This window comes from Schistocerca serialis, chromosome 11 (assembly GCF_023864345.2).
Source record: "Schistocerca serialis cubense isolate TAMUIC-IGC-003099 chromosome 11, iqSchSeri2.2, whole genome shotgun sequence".
Lineage (NCBI taxonomy): Eukaryota > Metazoa > Arthropoda > Insecta > Orthoptera > Acrididae > Schistocerca > Schistocerca serialis.
In genome coordinates this window covers 164,438,539-164,444,538 of record NC_064648.1, presented here as the reverse complement: position 1 = coordinate 164,444,538, position 6,000 = coordinate 164,438,539, and the positions used below count along the sequence as shown (strand labels likewise).

The 6,000-nt window shown below is 53.2% G+C and overlaps 1 pseudogene; it reads right to left on the bottom strand.

The window, feature by feature from the left end:
• Window positions 1-4,633: 4,633 nt before the first annotated feature.
• LOC126426584 (serine-rich adhesin for platelets-like) overlaps window positions 4,634-6,000 on the bottom strand; it is a 49,735-nt pseudogene continuing 48,368 nt past the window's right edge.

Here is a 6,000-nt window from a genome sequence, read left to right as displayed (position 1 = left end):
AGTTGAGCTGTCGTCTCAGGTTGAGCTGTCCTCTCAAGTTGAGCTGTCCTCTCAAGTTGAGCTGTCTTCTCTAGTTGATCTGTCCTCTCTAGTTGATCTGTCCTCTCTAGTTGATCTGTCCTCTCTAGTTGAGCTGTCCTCCCTAGTTGAGCTGTATTCCCTAGTTGAGCTGTCCTCTCTAGTTGAGCTGTCCTCTCCAGTTGAGCTGTCCTCTCTAGTTGAGCTGTCCTCTCTAGTTGAGCTGTCCTCTCTAGTTGAGCTGTTCTCTCACGTTGAGCTGTCCTCACAAGTTGAGCTGTCCTCTCAAGATGAGCTGTCCTCGCAAGGAGTGCTGTCCTCACAAGCTGTGCTGTCCTCGCAAGCTGTGCTGTCCTCGCAAGCTGTGCTGTCCTCGCAAGCTGTGCTGTCCTCGCAAGCTGTGCTGTCCTCGCAAGCTGTGCTGTCCTCGCAAGCTGTGCTGTCCTCGCAAGCTGTGCTGTCCTCGCAAGCTGTGCTGTCCTCGCAAGCTCTGCTGTCCTCGCAAGCTGTGCTGTCCTCGCAAGCTGTGCTGCCCTCGCAAGCTGTTGTGTCCTCGCAAGCTGTGCTGTCCTCGCAAGCTTTGCTGTCCTAGAAAGCCGTGCTGTCCTGGCAAGCTGTGCTGTCCTCCCAAGCGTTGCTGTCCTCGCAAGTTGTGCTTTCCTCTCAAGTAGTGCTGTCCTCTCATGTTGAGCTGTCCTCTCAAGTTGAGCTGTCTTCTCTAGTTGATCTGTCCTCTCTAGTTGAGCTGTCCTCTCTAGTTGAGCTGTCTTCCCTAGTTGAGCTGTCCTCTCTAGTTGAGCTGTCCTCTCTAGTTGAGCTGTCCTCTCTAGTTGAGCTGTCCTCTCTAGTTGAGCTGTCCTCTCTAGTTGAGCTGTCCTCTCACGTTGAGCTGTCCTCACAATTAGAGCTGTCCTCTCAAGTTGAGCTGTCCTCACAAGCAGTGCTGTCCTCGCAAGCTGTGCTGTCCTCGCAAACTGTGCTGTCCTCGCAAGCGTTGGTGTCCTCGCAAGTTATGCTTTCCTCTCAAGTAGTGCTTTCCTCTCAAGTAGTGCTGTCCTCTCAAGTTGGGCTGTCCTCTCAAGTTAAGCTGTCCTCTCAAGTTGAGCTGTCCTCTCAAGTTGATCTGTCCTCTCAAGTTGAGCTGTCCTCTCAAGTTGAGCTGTAATCTCAAGTTGAGCTGTTCTCTCAAGTTGAGCTGTCCTCGCAAGCTGTGCTGACCTCGCAAGCCGTGCTGTCCTTGCAAGCTATGCTGTCCTCGCAAGCTGTGCTGTCCTCGCAAGCCGTGCTGACCTCGCAAGCCGTGCTGACCTCGCAAGCCGTGATGTCCTCGCAAGACGTGCTGTCCACGCAAGCCTTGCTGTCCACGAAAGCCGTGCTGTCCTCCCAAGCTTTGCTGTCCTCACAAGCTTTGCTGTCCTCGCAAGCTGTGCTGTCCTCGCAAGCTGTGCTGTTCTCGCAAGCCGTGCTGTCCTCGCAAGCCGTGCTGTCGTCGCAATCCGTGCTGTCGTCGCAATCCGTGTTGTCCTCGCAAGCCGTGCTGTCCTTGCAAGCTTTGCTGTCGGTGCAAGCTTTGCTGTTGGCGCAAGCTGTGCTGTCCGCCCAAGCTGTGCTGTCCGCCCAAGTTGTGCTGTCCTTGCAAGTTGTGCTGTCCTTGCAAGTTGTGCTGTCCTTGCAAGTTGTGCTGTCCTCTCAAGTTGTGCCGTCCCCTCAAGTTGAGCTGTCGTCTCAGGTTGAACTGTCCTCTCAAGTTGAGCTGTCCTCTCAAGTTGAGCTGTCCTCTCAAGTTGATATCTCCTCTAAAGTTTAGCTGTCCTCTCAAGTTCAGCTGTCCTCTCAAGTTGAGCTGTCTTCTCTAGTTGATCTGTCCTCTCTAGTTGAGCTGTCCTCTCTAGTTGAGCTGTCTTCCCTAGTTGAGCTGTCCTCCCTAGTTGAGCTGTCTTCCCTAGTTGAGCTGTCCTCTCTAGTTGAGCTGTCCTCTCTAGTTGAGCTGTCCTCTCTAGTTGAGCTGTTCTCTCACGTTGAGCTGTCCTCACAAGTAGAGCTGTCCTCTCAAGTTGAGCTGTCCTCGCAAGAAGTGCTGTCCTCGCAAGCTGTGCTGTTCTCGCAAACTGTGCTGTCCTCGCAAGCGTTGGTGTCCTCGCAAGTTATGCTTTCCTCTCAAGTAGTGCTGTCCTCTCAAGTTGGGCTGTCCTCTCAAGTTGGGCTGTCCTCTCAAGTTGAGCTGTCCTCTCAAGTTGAGCTGTCCTCTCAGGTTGAGCTGTCCTCTCAAGTTGAGCTGTCCTCTCAAGTTAAGCTGTCCTCTCAGGTTGAGCTGTCCTCTCAAGCTGAGCTGTCCTCTCAACTTGAGCTGTCCTCTCAACTTGAGCTGTCCTCTGAAGTTGAGCTGTCCTCTGAAGTTGAGCTGTCCTCTGAAGTTGAGCTGTCCTCTGAAGATGAGCTGTCCTCTGAAGTTGAGCTGTCCTCTCAAGTTAAGCTGTCCTCTCACGTTGAGCTGTCCTCTCAAGTTGAGATGTCCTCTTATGTTGACCTCTCCTTCAAGTTGAGCAGTCCTCTGATGTTGAGCTGTCCTCTCTAGATGAGCTGTCCTCTCTAGATGAGCTGTCCTCTCAAGTTGAGCTGTCCTCCCAAGTTAAGCTGTCCTCTCAAGTTGAGCTGTCCTCACAAGTTGAGCTGTCCTCTCAAGTTGAGCTGTCCTCTCAAGTTGACCTCTCCTTCAAGTTGAGCTGTCCTCTGATGTTGAGCTGTCCTCTCTAGATGAGCTGTCCTCTCAAGTTGAGCTGTCCTCTCAAGTAGAGCTGCCCTCTCAAGTTGAGCTGTCCTCTCAAGTTGAGCTGTCCTCTCAAGTTAAGCTGTCCTCTCAAGTTTAGCTGTCCTCTCAAGTTGAGCTGTCCTCTCAAGTTGAGCTGTCCTCTCAAGTTGAGCTGTCCGCACAAGCTGTGCCGTCCACGCAAGGTGTGCTGTCCTCGCAAGCTGTGCTGTAGTCACAAGCTGTGCTGTCCTCGCAAGCTGTGCTGTCCTTGAAAGCTGTGCTGTCCTCGCAAGCTGTGCTGTCCTCGCAAGCTGTGCTGTCCTCGCAAGTTGTGCTGTCCCCGCAAGCTGTGCTGTCCCCGCAAGCTGTGCTATCCTTGAAAGCTGTGCTGTCCTCGCAAGCTGTGCTGTCCTCGCAAGCTGTGCTGTCCTCACAAGCTGTGCTGTCCTCGCAAGCTGTGCTGTCCTAGAAAGCCGTGCAGTCCCGGCAAGCTGTGCTGTCCTCGCAACCTTTGCTGTCCTCGCAAGTTGTGCTTTCCTCTCAAGTTGTGCTTTCCTCTCAAGTAGTGCTGTCCTCTCAAGTAGTGCTGTCCTCTCAAGTAGTGCTGTCCTCTCAAGTTGAGCTGTCCTCTCAAGTTGAGCTGTCCTCTCAAGTTGAGCTGTCCTCTCAGGTTGAGCTGTCCTCTCAAGCTGAGCTGTCCTCTCAAGCTGAGCTGTCCTCTCAAGTTGAGCTGTCCTCTCAAGTTGAGCTGTCCTCTCAAGTTGAGCTGTCATCTCAACTTGAGCTGTCCTCTCAACTTGAGCTGTCCTCTCAACTTGAGCTGTCCTCTCAACTTGAGCTGCCCTCTGAAGTTGAGCTGTCCTCTCAAGTTAAGCTGTCCTCTCAAGTTGAGCTGTCCTCTCAAGTTGAGCTGTCCTCTCAAGTTGAGCTGTCCTCTCAAGTTGAGCTGTCCTCTCAAGTTGAGCTGTCCTCCCAAGTTAAGCTGTCCTCTCAAGTTGAGCTGTCCTCACAAGTTGAGCTGTCCTCTCAAGTTGAGCTGTCCTCTCAAGTTGACCTCTCCTTCAAGTTGAGCTGTCCTCTGATGTTGAGCTGTCCTCTCTAGATGAGCTGTCCTCTCAAGTTGAGCTGTCCTCTCAAGTTGAGCTGTCCTCTCAAGCTGTCCTCTCTAGATGAGCTGTCCTCTCTACATGAGCTGTCCTCTCAAGTTGAGCTGCCCTCTCAAGTTGAGCTGTCCTCTCAAGTTAAGCTGTCCTCTCAAGTTGAGCTGTCCTCTCAAGTTGAGCTGTCTTCTCAAGTTGAGCTGTCCTCTCAAGTTGAGCTGTCCTCGCAAGCCGTGCTGTCCTCGCAAGTTGTGCTGTCCTCGCAAGCTGTGCTGTCCTTGCAAGCCGTGCTGTCCTTGCAAGCGGTGCTGTCCTTGCAAGCCGTGCTGTCCTCGCGAGATGTGCTGTCCTCGCAAGTTGTGCTGTCCTCTCAAGTTGAGCTGTCCTCTCAAGTTGAGCTGTCCTCTCAACTTGAGCTGACCTCTCAAGTTGTGCTGTCCTCTCTAGTTGAGCTGTCCTCTCAACTTGAGCTGTCCTCTGATGTTGAGCTGTCCTCTGAAGTTGAGCTGTCATCTCAAGTTAAGCTGTCCTCTCAAGTTGAGATGTCCTCTCAAGTTGACCTCTCGTTCAAGTTGAGCTGTCCTCTGATGTTGAGCTGTGCTCTCTAATTGAGCTGTCCTCTCTAGATGAGCTGTCCTCTCTAGATGAGCTGTCCTCTCTAGATGAGCTGTCCTCTCTAGATGAGCTGTCCTCTCTAGATGAGCTGTCCTCTCTAGATGAGCTGTCCTCTCTAGATGAGCTGTCGTCTCTAGATGAGCTGTCCTCTCTAGATGATCTGTCCTCTCAAGTTGAGCTGTCCTCTCAAGTTGAGCTGTCCTCTCAAGTTGAGCTGTCCTCTCAAGTTGAGCTGTCCTCTCAAGTTGAGCTGTCCTCTCAAGTTGAGCTGTCCTCTCAAGTTGAGCTGTGCTAAGTTGAGCTGTCCTCTCAAGTTGAGCTGTCCTCTCAACTTGAGCTGTCCTCTCAAGTTGAGCTGTCCTCTCAAGTTGAGCCCTCCTCTCAAGTTAAGCTGTCCTCTCAAGTTGAGCTGTCCTCTCAAGTTGAGCTGTCCTCTCAACTTGAGCTGTCCTCTCAACTTGAGCTGTCCTCTTAACTTGAGCTGACCTCTCAAGTTGTGCTGTCCTCTCTAGTTGAGCTGTCCTCTCAACTTGAGCTGTCCTCTGAAGTTGAGCTGTCCTCTGAAGTTGAGCTGTCCTCTCAAGTTAAGCTGTCCTCTGAAGTTGAGCTGTCCTCTCAAGTTGAGATGTCCTCTCAAGTTGACCTCTCCTTCAAGTTGAGCTGTCCTCTGATGTTGAGCTTTCCTCTCTAGATGAGCTGTCCTCTCTAGATGAGCTGTCCTCTCAAGTTGAGCTGTCCTCGCATGCTGTGCCGTCCACGCAAGCTGTGCCGTCCACGCAAGCTGTGCCGTCCTCGCAAGGTGTGCTGTCCTCGCAAGGTGTGCTGTCCCTGCAAGCTCTGCTGTCCCCGCAAGCTCTGCTGTCCCCGCAAGCTCTGCTGTCCCCGCAAGCTCTGCTGTCCCCGCAAGCTGTGCTGTCCCCACAAGCTGTGCTGTCCCCGCAAGCTGTGCTGTCCCCGCAAGCTGTGCTGTCCCCGCAAGCTGTGCTGTCCCTGCAAGCTGTGCTGCTCTCGCAAGCTGTGCTGTCCCCGCAAGCTGTGCTGTCCCCGCAAGCTGTGCTGTCCCCGCAAGCTGTGCTGTCCCTGCAAGCTGTGCTGCTCTCGCAAGCTGTATTGTCCTCGCAAGTCGTGCTGTCCCCGCAAGCTGTGCTGTCCCCGCAAGCTGTGCTGTCCCCGCAAGCTGTGCTGTCCCTGCAAGCTGTGCTGCTCTCGCAAGCTGTGTTGTCCTCGCAAGTCGTGCTGTCCTCGCAAGCTGTGCTGTCCTCGCAAGCTGTGCTGTCCTCGCAAGCTGTGCTGTCCTCACAAGCTGTGCTGTCCTCGCAAGCTGTGCTGTCCTAGAAGCCGTGCTGTCCTGGCAAGCTTTGCTGTCCTCGCAAGCGTTGCTGTCCTTGTAAGTTGTGCTTTCCTCTCAAGTAGTGCTGTCCTCTCAAGTTGAGCTGTCCTCCGAAGTTGAGCTGTCCTCTCAAGTTAAGCTGTCCTCTCAGGTTGAGCTGTCCTCTCTAGATGAGCTGTCCTCTCCAC